The following is a 20,358-nucleotide window of genomic DNA, read 5'->3' as shown; positions in this document are numbered from 1 at the left end:
GAGTTTCCATAAAATCGGATTAATTAGTATTTTATGTTTACGTGAGCCACGCTATTAGAGTAAATGGAAGAGAAATCCGTTTTAAAAAGCAAAAAACTGCCGCATATTCGTGACAAAACTGGAGTATGTTTATGTTAATTAAGTACATGTGATAGAAAGATCTTAGAACACCGTGTGGGATTCCGGTTTTACCGACTAAACTATCATGCGAATATTTTCAATTTGCGTCAAACTTTCCAATTCATCTAGAATTTCGAAATTTAGCTTCAGTCGGATTACAGCCGAGAATTGAAATTACTGAACGCAAATCTGGCCGGCAAAAGTAAATTTCAATTAAACCCTGAAGGCTTTGAAATTCCATCGCAGGATAACGGGTTTTGCTGATTACTAATACCGCGATTAAATAATTCCAGATCGCACAACGCTTCCTGGTACACTAATTAGTTTTTGTTTTGATTTATGGTATTCAAATATCACCTTAATCTACGTAAACAAACAAATTGTGTTCTCGGAGACTGAAAGAGATTTTTGTTTGTTTTAAAATTCATAACCGTCATCCATCTGACATTTGATATTTTAATAATCTTGTCCTTTAGTTAACTTGTCAACAATCTGACTCGTTTTCCATACTGTTGAAACTCCTTTGCCAGTTCTGGCTTATAATGTGACTTTCATTATAATCCTAATATGACCTGGAGGACGTAAAACGCAGATTTAAGCCAACTTTTGCCCATTACACAACAATGTTGGAGGAACTCGCTAATTTAATTTTAATTGTTAGCTCTTTCATGTCCCACTTTGGCTGTAATAATCATTTTAATTATACAATTTTTAAGGCACTTTTCCCGAGTTCATTACCGAAAAAAACTGTGCCTTTGACATTTCGTCTAAATTAAATTTCTCTATTAAAAGAATACCCACTGAATTAACACTACTTGACATTGGCACTCTCTCTATATAAAGCTGCTATTTGGTGCCTAATTGAATTCGACATCAGCGTGAGATCTGGGGATAGAAAAAGAAGACTGGAAACTTCAGAGAAAGCTTTGTCAAGTTAATGCGAAGTCGTTGACTCCAATTGAGGCAAACAAGCCAATAATTTTACGTACTATTTCTGCGTAAAATGTTCTGATAAAATCCAATGATTTCTTCAACCTGTACACAGACTTTTGATAGATGTTAATTTCTTTGTGTATAGTACGAATATGTGTCACGTTTGATGAATATTCAAAGCTTACGTGTTACACGCTATAGCCGTAATAATTTGTAACTTCAACTGGAAATGTTTTGAGTGAAACATTCTATTTCCCACCTAATATCCTTTCTTTGTTAGCTTTGGGCATAGCGGTGAAGTTTGTCAAATAAATCAAAAGAAAAATATTTGGGGATGAAGAAATAAGAAAAACAGGGACAGATGTCGCAGTTTGTTTCAGAGAAATGTCTGTTTTTTTGTTTCCAATAATAAAAAAACTTCTTACAATTGGAATCTTTCCTGATGAGTTGGCAATTGTAACTTGGAAGTAGAAAAATAATTTTTTAGACATCTGACGACAGTCTTCTAACTAGCAGACTCATGAAATCTTCTTTTCGTAATTTACATTATCTCTCTCTGGCTTTATTCCTCTCTCATTATCGTATGTACCAACCAAACTATCTCTTTTCTTTTTATTCAGCTCGTTAGCGGCCTTTTTGTATAAGTGAATTCTTTGTCAACGACGCGAAAGAAAAGGGATGAAAACTGGATCCTGCAGCTATAAAAAAGGAGGCGCCTCCAAGGCGATGCCATTAGTGTTATTTACTTTTCTGTGAGCCATTGGCCTGATGTAATATATCAATTCTCTTTCTTACTATAATCTAATTTCGCATTTCACTGTATTGAAGTACTTTCCTATAGCGAACGAAAAAAGTCAACCTGCAATAAAAGAGACTCTTGTATTGAGGAAATATTTGTCTCTGCTCACTAAGTTCACTGGCACGTTTCGGAAGCGGAGCTTCTTGTGAAAATATCGAAGAAGCAATAGATAGAGGAAACAATCTCCCTAAACTTAAATTAGAATGTTTGTGTCTTGAAGATAGAGCTTGAAAGTTAGTAGAGCAAGTAGGGTCAAATTAAGATTTCAATTAATAGTTTCATAGTTTAGAGGTTAACTTTTGATCCTTCGCATTTGCACTAAAACTTGGTAGCCAGGGAATTTCTAGTACAACGAGGGAAAATAAATATAATTTATGGACAAATTGCCCCTTGCTAAAATGAAAAATCATCTTTAATATTAAGAATATCTTATAAACTATCTACTTTCTAGCTTAAAGGGGTAATAATTCTTTATAGATATCAATGAGCAACTTTTACCATTATCGAGATATCTGTATGATAACGCAAACAATTTTTGTCACCCGGACTGAAAATTTAAACTAAAAATAAAAGTACGGCAACATCGCTCTCGTAGATTTTCGAATCGTTTATGATTAAAAGACACACAGGCAACCCAACATACAGTATCATATGTTCTTATAAGCATTGATGCCAGATTTCCAATCGCTCATCTCTTAATATGAAATAATCACATTCAAAGTTTTCAGACCTGTAAGATAATTGGAGTAATTTGATTAATTCGAGATATTTGTTCTTGGTTAAGAGTAAACAAATACTTTGTTATAAGACCACGCATACTGAGGCTGAGCTAGTTCTTGCCCCTTTTACTCGTATTTGAGAAATCTCTACTCGGGCGTTGAAGAAATGCTGTCTCTAGTAATGATGCAATCATTTTCCAAAGTTCCATTCTCTCTAAGAACATGAGAAATTCTCAGTTTAAAATCTTTCGAAACTATTCTCGGTGAAGAATCAAGGTATCAAACCGCACTAAAAACCCTTCAAGAATGGAGGACACGATTTCACGCGGAATTACACAAAATCTGAATCGTTTTTAGTCCATTATTCGTCCCTCGGCGGTTGAGAGTTACATTGTTTTTCATGCTTTAACAATTGAAACTATCTCGAGAAGGAAACGAAATGCTTTTTAATGCTCTCCCTATTTGGGCCACCGGGTTTTACTGTCTATTGAAACTTGAGATACGTATTGTGAGCATGCTCTTAACTGACACGCCATACTTTACTCGTACCTCCATCAAAATACTGTTGGACATGTGTTTGTATTTGAAAGAATCAAATACTAGTAATTTGGGTTTTCTTATTGATTTCAGATTACTTGAAACTAAAGTAGATCATCGAAATGAAGAATCTATCCCGATGTTGTTTGCCCTCGAGAAGGCCGACGTTCCTTCATACTAAATGGTGGATAGAACTCGATTTATGGCCCGACAAAGTGTAAATAGTTGGTAAGTGCTTTTGTAGTTGAAAATCTACTGAATAATAATAAGCTTCATTGATTTGAATGTAGAAGTCAGGTTGCGGCCACTAAACTGATTTTCCTTCGAACCAGCCACAGAAGGTATTAAAATCTACAATATTAGCACTCAGACAAATTAGGCCGTAACGCATAACTAATCTCAAGAGGCGAAATGAGGTTGTAGAATTTAATGTGCCAGATCAGTGTTATAATTGTAAATCTCGATAGTTAAAAGCTCGTCAAAATAGATTAATGGTTTCTTGAATATTGAGAAATATTATAGAGCTGTCAATGCTTTCTTAAGTCCATTATTTACATAAAATATCAGCTTTTAGTCATTTTCAACCACGCTTCAAGTGGATATTTATAGTTACCTATTATAGTCTGGAGTGATCCTAGACATTTTCATGATTAACTGAGTACTGTAATATCGTAGAAGACAGTATGATGGCAATATCCCTGTCCTTATCTAATCTAAAATGTCAGAAGGAAATAGAAGTATTAAGGTATATAACAGGAAAGTTCTATTTCATTTCTCTGTATTTGGCGTGCTGACACGAGATTTGAATAGTTTTTAAGTTTTTGAGTTTTATTATTTTGCTAAAAGAATACGCTTTTTAGCATCGTTGTTTCCATCAACCTTATAGGTCACTTGAGGAAAGAGTCTTTTCCGTAGCTTTTTATAAAATTTGTTGACTACATGTGTTTGCTATTTCGACCGCTGTAGCATGTGAAAAGAATTTTTAACAACATAGCGTCAAAGCGAATAAATTCCTAAATAAATCTAAATTAGTAGACTTTTAGTACATACTACTAACAAAAATAATAATAATATGTAATGTGCACAATGTATCTTCTTGCCTCCCTTTCTGAGTGTTAAAACAGAGTAACTTTTTTTTTTGTTTTGTATAGGGAAGGAAAACCTTCATAGGTACCCGGTCTGGTGGTCTGGTGGTCTGGCGACCGGGTTATGTGGGATTCATCTCCCTGAAGGGAGGGCGCCTACCCACTAAAAACCTCCCCTATTCACCCTGGATCCCCCCGGAACCGCCGTTAGGCATTACTTCAGGGGGGGGGGGGGTGGAATTTTTCCTTCATTCATCCTCCTCTTGCCTGCTCCTAGCGTCCGCCAATGCCTTCCGGAACACCACACACTTCCCCGCTCCCGTCCTGTGTCCCGACACTGTACACAAAACACACCAATCTTTTCCTCCACACGATCTCTGTTTATGCCCCTGTAGTCCACACTTAAAACAATTTCCCGATCTATCCACTCCCCTGCATTCCTTCGCCGCATGTCCCAGCCCCCAGCATCTATAACATTTTTCAACATCAATTCTCTTCTCCATTCTGCAGTTAACATATCCTATCCTAATATATTTTTCCGCCATTAGCATCTCCGCTCTATCCGTCTCCATTGTTACCGTTACCGCCTGTGTCTCTCCGAAATTCTTCCTTAATTGACCCACCCTATACTCTTCCTCCTTAAGTCCTTCCACTCTTTTACACACCGCCTCAATCACCTCCTCCCTTGTTGTCGTGGCATCCATCCCTCTTATATGAATTGCCGTTTTCCTCCTTAAATCGGGTCCCATCATCCCCACCTTAACCTTTTGTTTTTCCTCTATAACTCTTTTAATTTCCCTGGCACTCTGCACATCGTTCCCAAATGTTACTATTATTTTTCCCTTATTTGTTGTTCTAAGTCCACGTATATCCTTATTTCCTTCCTTATCTTTTATTGACTCTTTAATTTGATTAATTGCTTCTTTAGTATTTTCCCCCGGTTTTTTGTTTACTATCAGCGCATATGTTTTAATTTTATTTTCCTTTTCATTTCTTTTCTCCTTTTCCAACTCCTCTGCTTCCTTTGTTATGTAAATTATTACTTTTGTCCCATCGCCGTTAAAAATCGCTTCTGTCATTTTTCTAAGTTTCCCTATGTTCATATTATTTATCCCATGCATCGCCACTTCCCTATCTTCCATAGTTTCCTCCCTTAATCTCTTTAAATTATTCCATACCCCTTCATCATCCACCGTTAGCCGTATCCTTACTATTTTATTCCCCGCTTGTTCCTTTGTTTGATTTTTAAATCTGTACATTTGTTCCATAACCTCAAATTCCTCCCCACTCTCCCTCAGTTCCAGATACCTCTTCCCAAACGCCGCCTGCAGACCCTTCTTCATTCCTTCATCATCCCTCTCCACAAAAATCACCCTGACCGTACCCCTGTCTGCCTCCAGTGGATTTCCTACCTTAATTGTTGTGTTTCTGTATGCATGTTTATTCCATGTTTTTTGTTCTTGTTCCCTAAATTGTTCGTATGTTTGCATGTTCTCTACCGTAGTCACCTCCTCCTCTCTTCCCCTGTCTGTGTTCCCTTCTCTCTACAGTCTTTCGTCATTTTTATGTCGTCCGTCTGTACGTCTGCGTCATATGTCATCTTGTCAACCGTCTCTTATTTATGTTTTTCCATCCATTTTGTAATTATGTCCTTGTTCAGCACCTCTATTTGTTTTGTCATCCTTCTGCTTATTTCTTTTATTCCTCTCTGTGTGTTTTTTTCCATTTTCCCTTCGAGTTCCTTCACCAATACTTTTAACTGTTCCATAGCCTCCTCCAGTATGAACGCCTCTGTGCGCTTTTTTTTATATGCATCCCCCTTGTCCCCACTCTCCATGGAAGTATCCAACATCCTCCTTTTCAGCCCACCACCTTCATTTGTAGAGTTCCTTCTAATTAAGTAGCTATTCAAATAGTCCACATTCTGCAACAGCAACTTCCTTGTTTTACCCTTAGCTTTCTCTTTCCCTTCTCTCTCCTTCACCAAATTAGTTTCCTTTTCCTGCATGCGTCCTTGCATTTTCCCTGTAACCATCCGCCGCTCGGCCTGGTCGTCCACCGACGCGACTGAGAAGTAGTCGGCTGACGGTCGGGCGGGGCCTTCTCTCGCACCCACATCACCGACCGGAACTGGGGTATCCCTCCCCTGCTCCGTAACTTCCTTTCCTATTTCCTTGTCCATTTCCATTTCATCTCCTTCTGCCAGTTTTGGTCCGCCCCGGTTTCCCGGTACCTCCTCTCTGGGGGCATTCCCCTATCCGCCACCTGGGAAGGAGCCCGATGGGAGACTGGCAACCCCTCACGCGAAAACAGAGTACCTACAGAGTGTTAAAATTACTATACAGGGTATTTCAAATTCGACCTTGACCATTGGGATCTCGTAAACTAGAGGAGATACGAAGACGTTTAAATAGGGGCAACGTTGCGTAATCTAGCGCTTGATCGAATACTATTTTCAAAATTTTAATTTTCCGAGTACTTCCGAAGATATCCGAGAAAAACTAAAAATTGGAGAATCAATTTTTTTTTTTTAGTGTTATTTGATAAGGAAGATTAAATACGTAAGCACATTTTCATTGCCACTTTTTCTCAGCTACACGATGACATATTCAGATTTGCCATCCGACGTTTCGTCTTTCGGCTACCATTATCAACTTTATTTTTTCTTATGGGCGCCATATTGGATTTTTCGATAGAAAAATAGTGCTTTTCATTCTGATTTCATTGATATAAAACTTCTTATAATTTACTTTTTTAAAAGCCGAAATATTTAAATAAAAAGAAATATTACATAGTTGGCCTTGACTTCATCGAAAGACTTTCTTTTGTTCGCATTATGTGACAGAACTTCTCAAACGAGATTAGAGCGTGCGCAGATTTCCAATGAAAATGAGCTTCAGAAGGGAAGAGAAACGAGATATGTTAAGACTATATTACAAATTTGATAGAAACACTACGAAAACAGCTCAAATGTATTTTGAGTTATATCCGGAAAGACAACAGCCGCATAAAACATTATTTAAAACTTTGGATCAATATTTAGCTGAGTTTCGTACCTTTGAAAATCTTCTTCCATTCTGCTTCCATACTTCATTTTAGGTTTTTGGTCAGTTTGGTGAGTTTGATGCTTTGGAAATGTTCATCCAAAGTTTTATGCGGCTGTTGTCTTTCCGGATATAACTCAAAATACATTTGAGCTGTTTTCGTACTGTTCCTATCAAATTTGTAATAAAGTCTTAACATATCTCGTTTCTCTTCTCTTCTGAAGTTCATTTTCACTGGAAATCTGCGCAGGCTCTAATCTCGTTTAAGGAGTTCTGTCATATAATGCGAACAAAAGAAAGTCTTTCGATGAAGTCAAGGCCAACTATGTAATATATCTTTTTATTTAAATATTTCTGCTTTTAAAAAAGTAAATTATAAAAAGTTTTACATCAATGAAATCAGAATGAAACGCACTATTTTTCTAATGAAAAATCCAATATGGCGCCCATAAGAAAAAATAAAGTTGATAATGGTAGCCGAAAGACGAAACATCGGATGACAAATCTGAATATGTCATCGTGTAGCTGAGAAAAAGTGGCAATGAAAATGTGTTTACGGATTTAATCTTCCTTATCAAATAACACTAAAAAAAAATAAAAATAGATTTTCCAATTTTTAGTTTTTCTCGGATATCTTCGGAAGTACTGGGAAAATTAAAATTTTGAAAATGGTATTCGATCAAGCGGTAGATTACGCAACGTTGCCCCCACTTAAACTTCTTCGTATCTCCTCTAGTTTCCGAGATCCCAATGGTCAAGGTCGAATTTGAAATCCCCTGTATACTAGAATAATATCAAGTAAATAATTTAAAAACTCAGAGAGATGTAAGGGAAAAAAAATTAATATTAACACCCTATATCTCAGAATGGAAGTACTTTTCGTTTAGGATATAGGTCCACATTATATAAGTCTGTAAAGTTTACCCAGTGTTATAGTAAATATCCTTTATACGTATTCAAAAAATATTCAATAATGCTTTTACGCAGCCAATTTATTTTGCGCTACGCAAGCGTTACGAGAAGGCAAATACACTTGATGCTTCATGCGCTTTAGAAATAATGCCAAGCACGACAAATTCGAGACAATATCAAGGGTGTGCGCTGAGAAAGCTGTGGCTGCTTAGCATGACCGCTGTGCCGTAAGACTGAAAATCCGTACTTTAATTTAGGGCGCTAGGGCACTCGCCGATGTTCTCTAGCTCGTTCTTATGGATGGTCTGATGAATGTCTTGAATAACGCTAGATAAAATAAAACAGCTTGCAAATTTTCGGTATTTTTTGAATATATCCGGAATCACTACGAATTTTCTAATTCGCACACATGCATTTGGTTGAATAGCTAATTGAGCAACCGGGCTCCAATTTAACCCATCTGGTATTTTTTACGGCTTTCGAAGTTTCAATGGTGTGCCTCAAATTTAGACTACCGCCTACCTATACACGTTATTGTTAGCAGATATTTATCACGTTTTTAAGTAGAAGTATTGAATGTGTTGTCATTAAATATTTTACACAACAAATGAGTTCACAGCAAGCTCAACACTCCATGAAAACATAGTAATTTCAACGTCATATCACAATCCTTTATTTGGGTTATTAATTTTTGTAAAATATTTAATACGCATATTTATTGCTCTCTGTACGTAGGTATTGTGTAAGCCTCTTCAATGAAAACTTAACAAAGCTTTAAATATTGTTTGAAAGTGACCTTTGTAAACCAAATTTAATGCTTATTAACTGGATATTGTTGAACTAGATTAGAGCCCACTCTTGTAAATTTTATATTCATCCGAAGCAAAATGTAATTTATGTAACAGTTATTCATTAAGCTGGTAAGTAACAGAATACGAAATTGGCCCTGCAGCAAACAAAGAGAAAGGCCCCCTGTCGAGTTTAATCAATATGATTTATGTTACCCATGTCAGGTCTAATTTATTACTACAGCTCTAAAGATTATCAAAATTGGCCAAACATCCCCCGGGGGCGACTCCATTAAAATTAAAATAGTGTGAACATTCTCACTACAATTTGCTGGAATTAAATTTCGATTAAGCAATTCACCTTGCCCTCAGGGCAAGGCGAAATGGTTTCGCTTAATTTCCTCCCTATTTCGAATTAATGGCTTTGTTTCGAACACCCCGACCTAGATATTTCTCTGATTAACGAAAGAACGTCTCTTTCAGATTCCCGACGTCATCAGTAGTGCACCACGAAACTCGGCATAATGACGTGAACAACTCGAATACAGCTACACAAAGAACTTTCCCCTTGGGGATGATCATGATTAAGGTAGGTGCGAGGTTTCTCCTCTTGTTCCTCTCGGAAATCCATGATGCGGAATTAATCCGATACGTTACAGGTTGAAAGGGAAAATATTATTAGAATATTTGTGTATACGATCCCTTTATTGAAAAGCGTTTTTTCGTAAATGCCAGGAGAGAATTCCAACTTTCGCTTTTATAAAGGGTTTCCGATGTATTCCCTTGTCAAATGTCTTTTGCCGTTATTTATAGGATTTTATTCCAAGCGAAATGTTCCGAAATAGATATAATTTTCTTCAAAAATTGTGCTTTTGACGTTACTCGTTTAAAACCCGAAAAGCAAATGTTATTTCACGTTTTCGGTATATAGCCACACAATTCAACCCCGATGGTAATTTGTCCATTGAACTGTCCTGAACATGCGAATAGTAACAGGGCATTTTTCTATTTCGAAGTAAAGCAAAAAATATTGAATTTACCTGACTACAGCGGACTCCATTAAAGGTTAAATTATTAATGTGCTGTGGAGTGTAAGATCAAACTAATTTCCATAGAAATCAAAAATCTGACCAATATCCATTCTTAATTTTAACGTTTCAATGTCGTTTTCAACAGAATATTAATAATTTGACATTTAACGTAACAGGCATTTTAAAAAATTGCTCATATGAAACATGTACCTGATTTAATGAAAAAAACTACAATTTAAATATATCGTAATCAAAAGGATAGAAGTCAGATATCAGGATGCATTTTTGTAGCACAATCTCTGTGCTTCTACTCATTTGAGAAAATTATTGTCTTCGAAAGATGCCTCTTGATACTCTAAAAAATAACAGATGATGTTTATAGACAGACTAGCGTAAAGCTCTTAATTTAAAGAAGTTTTAAATTGCTATATCTTTGAAATGTAATTTAAAGTTCATGCCACAACGTGCCCTATATTGTTCGTAATGTAAACGTTATCGTCGCCGAGTGGGGGTGTTAGTATTGAACATAAATATTTGAACATACAGATGCCCTCCAACGCATTGAGTCTATATTAAGCTGTTTCCATTAATATATTATCTAACTAACCGGCATTTTCCGGTATTCCCATTTTAACTGGAAAACGAATAAATTCGTTTATTGCAGAAAGGGTCCATAGCGCCAATTTAACGTTAATTCGCGCACTTAATTTTCCACGAAAAGTGTCGTATAATCTAAATTTGAGATGATAAACTTCGAAAAAAGTTGCTCCGATGTATATTTAGTCGACCTTATCTAAATTACTAACCCAGGCAATTTGTGCCGTTTGTTTTAGTCATTTGGCAACCATTCGGCCCCTATCATTAAACGACCGAAACCCAAACAGGATTACTGTTCTATAAGGGTAGAATAAATACCTTTCGATTATTCACTAGTGACCTAAATTATTGGGTTGCTAAGTGCTTTCCTGAAGCAAAATACGACTTTTTAATAATACTGCTTCTCACGAGAAATAAGCTAAATTGAAATCGACCATTTGACTCTCTGGGTGCATGCAAGTTTTAAACTAAACGGATGCACTAAAAGTTAACATTCGGTTTAGTTATATAGAAAAGCGAATATGAAACAGCTTTCGAATTGAGTTGGGAAAGTACGTTTCATTTAATCGAAGCCTAACAAGAAACTTACTGAACTTCAATTTGAGTCCTACTTTGAGATTATAAAACTCCTGTCCTAAATCACCCTATAGGCTAAATCAATACTGTAAAAACAATTTGTAGAGAGTTTCAATATTCATTAAACAACGGTCTATTTCGTAATTCCAAGGCCGAAAACACAATCGCTCCATCTCAAGCGGAAGCAAACTCTAAATTGGGACAGGTAAATGCGTTCGGCTCTTCCAAGGCTGTTGAAGTAAACGAGGTAATTTGTAGTTTCGAGGAAGGAATGGCAAGCAATATTCCATGGATGAAGATGTGTCATTAGGGTTATAGCCGAGAAATTAGTAGTCGACTTGGAAATGGATTACAACAGGAGAACTAAGCCGGCAAGAAAAACTATGTTATTTTGCGGGGAGTAATATTGATTAATCCGTGTGAGATTATAACGAGTTAATTTCCTCGAATTGGTTTCGCATTAGTACATTAATGTAAGGTAGTTAATGTCAGTCAATCACCGTCACAAAACCTCTTGATAATATGGCTAATGTGCTTCATGTATGAAATTTCCTTATACAGGATGAGGGATGAGGAACTCTACATACTTCTACCATTAAACAAGATTACTAAGAGGAATATCCAATGAGCATTAAAAAGTTGCTCTCATGTTTTGTTGTTATTGCATGTGAAGTTTTACACATTTTATCAAAAAATGGTTTTGTCTATAATTTTGTAATGCCAGTTTAATTTTTTTTCATTTTCTAGTGAAAAAGTACACTATTCTGTATGAGTAAGATGATGTATTCAGAGTTCAAAAAATCCAGTACCGTCATCAAAAAATTAAGTAGGTTTTTTTCAGACTAAAAAAATCACCTCGTATACAAATTTTCGAAAATGCGCTATGCACATTTGCTAAATGTTGGATGAACTAATATTTACACCTAGTCAACAAATTTTTTACACTCTTCATTGTCTAAAACGAAGTTTAGGAAAATGCTACAGTTTTAGATATTCGGATATACCTACCATCCGTATTTCCAATACAATGTATTTCAAAATCAAATATTACGATTAATAGCAAAACACAAGATTCTGCAATATACACTCACTTTCACATGAAATGCACCACCCAGTAATAATAATAATTAAGTCTTGTAATTTTGGCAAAATAATGCTTCATAATAGAGTATCAAATGATAAGACTTTCAGTTAAAAGATACAACATTTGATAATGAAAAAATTAATAATAAGTGACATCGCCTCGTATGGCAATGCAAGCACGTACTCTTCGCGGTATGCTTTGCAACAAATGATCAATATCTTCCTGGGGTATTTCATTCCATGCTACCTCAAGATGATGTCGTAGGTCATCCACATTGTTTGGAGGCCTCGGTAAATTTCGAAGACGGCGACTCATCATATCCCAAAGATGTTCGATGGGCGATAGGTCCGGTGATCGTGCAGGCCAAGGCAGTATTTCCAATTGTGCTTCTTCCAGGTATCGTCGAGTAATGTTTGCATTATGTGGTCTTGCATTATCCTATTGGAAAATGCCATTTGGTAAAGTTTGCATGAAAGGTACTAATACTGGCCTCAGAACATTGTCAATGTAGCGACGTGCGTTTAGGGTGCCTGGAACGAACACAAGAGAAGATCTTCGGCCAACACATATCGCACCCCAGACCATAACACTATGTGTTAAAGCTGTGTGGCGCCTTTTAGAAAATTGCAAATTTCTTCTTTCACCTCGGTATCGTCTGACTCTTCTACGACCATCATTGATCCATAAACAAAATCGCGACTCGTCACTGAAGACGATATTGTTCCACTCATGATTCCAATCAATTCGTTCTTGACACCAGGCCAATCTGGAAGCTTGGTGTTGGGCGGTAAGTGGCAGTCGTAGATTTGAGCGGTATGAATGCAGGCCAAAAGACGAAATTCTCCTGTAAACTGTTGCTATCGACACCCGACGATTTAGAGCTCCCATCCAATCTACTGCAACAGACATTGTTGTTTGAAATCTATCACTAATGGCCATCCGTCTAAGAAGTCGATCTTCACGTACGTTGCTGCTACGGGGAGGACGTCCAGCTGGACGATGTCGCTGAACCCTCTCTTCAGACCACGAAGACCATATTCTCGCAATCGTGGTGTGGTTCCGATTCATTCTTCGGGCAATCTCACGAAAAGAAAGTCCACCTTCCTTCATGCCGATAATTCGCCCTCTATCAAAATCCGAAACGTGGGAAAAATTTCGACGCTGTCTCACTGGGGGCATTTTGAGATGTCTTGTTCACAGTTGAACAACAAAATAAACTGATATTTCCATGTAAATATTATTTTATTTATTTACAATTGAATAAAAAATCTAATAGGTCGATGGCAAAAAAACCACTAGCATTCTTTCTTTTTTACTGAAAGTCTGATCATTTGATACTCTATTATGAAGCATTATTTTGCCAAAATTAGAAGACTTAATTATTATTATTACTGGGTGGTGCATTTCATGTGAAAGTGAGTGTATAATGGAATCATAATGAAAAAAATTATTTGACACATATGTATGTAGCTAATATTTTAAAATTAAAATAATGAGAGAAAAGAAAAAGAAAATTTATTTTTATTATTATTAAAAAGTGAATCAAAAAACAAAAAATTCGCTATTTACTATTATCAATTATTACTTAAAGATGTTTTCAAAATGGAAAATTCCAGATTCTATGCATTTATCTCAATCAATACAACAGTAGTAAAAATAAGTTTTCTTTTTCTTTTCTCTCATTATTTTAATTTTAAAATGTTATGTATATCTCAAATTTTTTTTCCCATTATGATTCCATTAAATATTGCAAAGTCTTGCTTTTTGTTTTTAATTATAATATTTAATTTTAAAATACAGTGTATTCAAGATAAGGATAGTATGTACTCGTATATGCAAATATATAAAATTATATCATTTCCATAGACTTAATTTTTTTATAAACAATAAAGAGTGTGAAAAATTTGTTGACTGGGTACAACTATTAGCTCGTCTAACCTTTAGCAAATGTGCATAGTGGTTTTTAGAAAATTCGTATACAGAGTGATTCATCTGAAAAAAACTTACTACATTTTTCAAAGACGGTCCTGGATTCTTTAAACTCCGAATACGTTATCTTACTCATACACAACAGTGTATTCTTTCACCAGAAAATAAAAAAAAGCAAACTTTAATTGAAAAGTTAAAACCAAAACTATTTTTTAACAAAATATGTAAAACTCCCTGTATAATAACAACAAAAAATTCGAGCAACTTTTTAATATGTACTTATCCGATATTCCTTTTAGTAATCTTGATCCGTGGTAGATGTATGTACAGTTCCTTATGACTCACCCTGTATATGCAATTCGTGTCTAAAATGGAAATTTTTCTATTATTTCCAGATTACCACAAAACTTCTATCCATTTTAGGTCTTCGTGACCGGATTGTCGATTATATAAAGCCGATATGGTCCCTGTAGGCTTAGCATAATGTTACATGACCTAACTTATAATCCTTCATTTAACTCTTCCCGAGGATTCTCCGTAACAATAACTAGCTTCAACCCTTAAAACCTCACATTAACGTTCAGTTTGGGCGTATTATTGTTGTATTGAGACTACTAGTTCATCATTAAGGAATGAACATTAAACCTTCCGTGCCGGGTTAAGATAAGAGGGTTATTATTTCCAGGCAGTCGTTATCCCCTTTTACGATTTGTTTTACGCTACGTTGGATAATAGGTATTGTTTCGGATAAGATTTTTCTATTCAAGTTTGATCTTTTTATTGGGCTATTAGATTAAATTACAACACTCATCATAATGATGTAATGTTACAATGCAATGCTACCGGTGCGAGCAGTATCAGAGATGTATTTAAATTCAAACAAAAACTTTATAAATATGAGATAAATGTATGCTGGTTTGTTTATGTTTTAAAGAATTACACTGGTATATAGGTAGTGTTTTAGGAAATTTCTATTTTTAAAATTACAATGTGAAAAATCCTGTAGGAGCCCGTTCCTCACTATGTGCGCCTCTAACTTTCTATTAGTTCAAAGCTTTAATTTCCCAAAATCATCAACAGACCTTAAGCTATTGTTATATAAAAGTGCAGTAGCGTATCTCAAATATGTTTGAAATTAAAATCTGAAAATTTTAATTTTATTATCAACCCTGTATTAATATTCTTTCTTAGTAATTTTTGCCCGTGATTTTTTACTAATTCAAACATTCAATTGTTCAGACGGTTCGATACATTTTAAACTATTATTATACAATAATGCAGTGACGTACTGCAAAAATATTGATTTTTTTAAAAATCATGTATGTAGGGTTCAATTCCACATTGACTTCCAAAGTAAAAAGTACATTTTAAACTATAATGTTATAGAAGAATGATGGTGTACTGCTTGAAATTTGAAAATATTCAATTTCTATAATTACAAAATTAGAAACACTAAATACTGATAAAGCACTAGCTCATATTAAAAACAGTACCGAGGTTACAGAATCCATCCAACCAATTACTATACGAACGCACACATACTACATGAATAGTTGAAAGACTACAGTAGATTCAGGAAAGATTTTAAGCACCGATATCACCGACATATTGGGAACCCCTGGAGCCCTTACTTAAATAATACTTCAAATTAATTGTCTCGATAAGCTCTATTAGTCTGTATTATAATATCTCTTTTAATTTCTGACATATATGTAGTATCGGGTTTTGATACTACTGTAGATATAGGATGGTGTTTATATCTTATAATAAAATCACAGATAGGAAAGGACTATAAGTATGCGTTTATTAATGTAAAGTGAACAAAAAGGAGTATAAAGTAACTTGTGAGTTTAGCGAGCGCGGACGCGACTTCTGAGTTACCAACGACAACCGAACCCAGAAGAAAAGAGGACTTGTATATGCCCTGCAAAACTAAAACCCATGGTGATAAACCATGGGCGTACCCTGGCTAGGGTGCTGTCTATACCACCCGCCGCATTAAACCGTTACATCTTAAGCTGGGAATTGAAACTGCCACTATAGGACCAACGAAACTTATCAAGGGCAATTCAAATGCCGACAAAGTATATTACAAGCAGTTCCAATGCCGACCCGGTTTATTGCGGGGATTTCCAATACCGACAAGGCATGGCATGGGAAGTTCCCATGCCCCAACTAATGCCCACCAGAGTCGTACCCCAGGGGTATAACAATCTTACAGTTAATTCCTACTATCTAATATGTATCCCGTTTAACAGTAACACCTATCTACAAGGGGCGCGATCCTACATATAAGTTCACTTTAATATATCGAACCAAATCAGTTGATTCGATCAAATAAGAACACCCCAAAATGTTTGAAAAAAAGCAAAAGCATCGAATCATAAGAGGATTAGTAAATTATAAGGAGAACTGAACAATGTCGCATGAATAAGGGCTCTCTAAACTCGTTTTAAAGGTCTGTCGTAATAGTGAATGCAGCCACCAATTAGCGCTAATTAAAAGAGGTATGATCTATTTGAAGTTCTCAATATACATTCGAAACAGGCCTAGGAAGAAAGCATTCCCTTGATAGATGACTTTCCTATTCAATGTAGATTGATTCCTCACGGCTAAAATAAGTAAATTTATAAAAGTCTGCTGTTGTTTAGCTATACCCAAGACCTAAATAAATATAAGCTTTTATTGTCACTTTTTTATATTTTCTAAGTTTAAATTTTCAATTTCAACCAATCGACCAATAAAGCTTCGCAATGTCTTTGTGTAAATATTGAAAATGTTCCGAATTGCCTTAAATACTTGTTTTATAGTTTTTGGAAGAGATAAACTCGGTGGTTAGACCCTTAAAATGAATTTTACACTGACTAGATTATTAAACTTTACAGGAACGGTTATATTCCACCGCAAAACAGTCCTAGTTTCCAGGTAGGGAGAACTCTAATGCCCCCTTGATGGCTCTAACGAAATCCAAAGCTTGCATTTAAATGTACAAACTGGTTATTTATGAATTTGAAATTTGAACAAACGATTTATCATATACAATATGGTACACGTTCAACTTTTGCATATACAATGAGTGAACCCCGGTCCTCGTATATGTTTAGGATTGATTATGCAGGGACAACTTATCGCCATCATTAGTTTCGAGTCTCTCTTGTAACTAGCGACAATGACGTTTGAGAAGAGTAATAAAGCTTACAGGGTAGACGAATGGGTAAAATTTGGAGAATGAAATATGCAAACCAAGAGACGGAAGTTTTATCGACAACTTGAACAAGAATAGGAAAGCTATAAAGAAAGCTGTCACACGCCAGCGAACCCTTAAATTCTTAAATTGGCTGCATATAGGTGCACTTCGACAACACATAAGAGCCCCCTTTTACGGCGCATATTTGTGCAAGTTCCCTCTAGGCCCTACTAAAGGATGAGCGATATCGATTATGCCATTAATATAATAGACCGCGGGGAGTATAGGTACACATATATATATGTAGGTATTGTATGCGTGTTATGTTGTCATCGATCACTTTTTTGAACGTTATATAAATCAGCCATTTACAACAAGAAAATTTGTTCAAATTCAAGTTTTACCTAGATCGTAAACCTAGAAAATGGGGACATAAGACAGTCGTTTTAATTATAATAAAATTCTTTAGGAGACACTGATAGCGGGCATAGCTCGAAATTATTGCGTATTATTTTGAGCTTTTGCATTTTAATATCATCATAAAACCGGAATTGTAAAACGTCATAAAAGTGCACTAAAATCATAAAAAGCTCGAATTTGACATAAACTAAAGCACCAGGGTTTTATGCTGCAGGCAAATTTTCATGGACATTATTCCAAATAATTGCCATATTTATAATTGAATGTCTCAGTAATTAAAGGAATACTGAAAATTACGAATATGAGTAATTGCTTATAGGGAAAATATTTGGTTTTATATCGGAATATCGAGTGAGTGAATTTTTTATCAGTCTAATGAAATGCGATTGAAATTAAATTAATTCTAGTTTATCAATTTACACCGAATTTGTTATCGAATGTATCATTAAAATAGGTTTTATTATTATTGTTATTATTATGCTTTAATTGGATGATACAATCAACTAATTCATTTAATTCTATTTTAATAAATAAATAATTAAAATCGTAGCAAATTAGTCACCATTTTCTCTAATATTATGAATAAGTTATATTCTATTTGTTCCAGTTTCTTAACCCGGTCTTCGAAATCATTAATTCCTGGAACGTTTTATTAATATTCAGGACCACTTTACCTTCGATCCAGTGCATAAGATTACGTGCTATAAATAGGTCAAAAGGTTACCGAACTTGTGGGAGGCATATAGTTTCCTTCCAAGGTTATTTCAAGTTCTTTCGGACACGTGCTGACACCCCTTGTTCTAATTTTTTGCTTTACAAACTTATAAATTAATTTCTGCCCCTTTCGTTATATTCGTTATTAACTTTAAACTTTATTTTAATTAAATAAAGCTAAGAAACTTATAACAGAACCTGTCTTGTAGGAGTAATCTTGTCAAAACTCTTCGCAAAATCCTATAAGTTTAACATTAATATACTCGTACTAACAGTCAATATAACCTTCAAGCTTTCTCTAAATTCTTTGAAAATTATCAATTTTATTTTCTGAAAAACAAAAAGGGTCGATATTTTTTTCAAATTTTGTTATTTAAAATGACACTTTTTATTTCCTTTGAGGTTTCCAACTAGTCTATTTTCCAGACTACTTACGAAAAATGTGACTTCTCTCAACCGATGGTGAAAAGTTTCTTTGTATAAGTTGGAAGGAAAACATATTTTTATACTGTAGGATCACGTTATGCAAATTCCGAGTGTTCCGGAAATATCAGGGAAAAAACAAAAATTTGCATTTTTTTTCTCGACGTTATTTGACTAGATATCTTTGTAAGAATGATTCTTTGCTATTGATATTTTTCCACGCCTATAATAAAATGTTCTGTATTAAAACCGGCAAAAAATAAAATTCGTTGTCAAAACACAGTACACACAGTAATTATGCCTGAAAATCATCAAAGGTTCAGTTGGCGCTAGCTATCCGATGTCAAGTGGATTAATTTTCGTCGTGTTTTTTCGTTGTTTCGAGTAGTATTGAATTGAAGAATCTTGTCAGAAAAAAGTAAAACTATCTGAGGAAGTCCTGGAATGTTGAATAACCTCCAAGGAAAGCTTCTAGAAGGTCCTGAAAAAAGAGCATCTCTAAGAATTCTTCCTGTGACTCCTCTTTTACTTTTTCAGCCCTTGTCGAACACAAGCTGACACCCTTTATTACAATTTCCAATTTTTTACCCTTCAAACTTATAAACAAATTTCTGCCCCTTTCGTTATCACCATTATTAACTTAAACCTTTATTTTATTATAGTTAAATACAACCTGGAAAATATAACAGAACTTGTTGCGCGTTTTGCGAAAACTCCTCTCAAATTCTAATTCACAAAATAGTACGAATGCGAGTTTATGTGGTAATAATGCGAAAGTAACACAAACATTAATTAGTGAACGGAAATTCCAAAGACTACTACTGGTGGATCTGGAAACGTCATTGCTGTACTTCCATCACTCAGCATATTCTATCTTTAGTTGTCACTCATAAATTTCCATTACATATTACCTGGATGTACTGTGAAGTATTTGTGGTGCGTTATTCCTAGGATTACATAGGTCGTTCTGTCAAACATGTACAAAGGGTATAGTTGTGTTTGTCTTGCTCATACAAAAAGTTTTTCAAAATGTGATAAGGGTGTGGATAGGTTAATTTATAACTCTCGAACTGTATGAAAAGGATATCGCTGAAACTGTTCAATAATGAAAAATTTCCTGTTCGTTTTGCCTCGCATCAAATTGGCCATTAATTTGTTTACAGAACTAATTAAAACTTACACTAATTAACTTACGCCATAGCCGTGTGAATTATTAAACACCACTGAACCCTTTCATACAGGATTGCAAGTAGCCCAAGTTTTGATAACCTCTAAAACAGAGGATTTTCCTCTACACAGTTTATCCCAACTTTAGAGGAAAATTTCTGGGCCATACTGCAGCCTGTTTACATCTTGCCGCTAATGCTTTTCTTAGGACTAAACTTTTTCTTTAATACTTTGGAGATAATTGTTTTAATTTAGGAAATGTATATTGCAGCTCTAAATCTACTTGGATGTGA

The 20,358-nt window shown here is 35.2% G+C and overlaps 1 protein-coding gene across 1 annotated transcript in view; it reads left to right on the top strand.

Annotated features, from left to right (window-relative positions):
- The first annotated feature begins 3,305 nt into the window (after positions 1 to 3,305).
- rdgA (retinal degeneration A) overlaps positions 3,306 to 20,358 on the top strand; it is a 54,972-nt gene continuing 37,919 nt past the window's right edge. The window contains exons 1-2 of the mRNA XM_066391774.1: positions 3,306 to 3,336; positions 9,421 to 9,526. The gene's annotated coding sequence lies outside the window, so the exon portion shown is untranslated. The remainder of the gene's footprint in view (positions 3,337 to 9,420; positions 9,527 to 20,358) is intronic.

Source organism: Euwallacea similis, chromosome 1, assembly GCF_039881205.1.
Source record: "Euwallacea similis isolate ESF13 chromosome 1, ESF131.1, whole genome shotgun sequence".
In the NCBI taxonomy this organism is placed as follows: Eukaryota; Metazoa; Arthropoda; class Insecta; order Coleoptera; family Curculionidae; genus Euwallacea; species Euwallacea similis.
The sequence above is the reverse complement of the archived record's forward strand: the minus strand, read 5'-3'. Positions and strand labels throughout refer to the sequence as shown.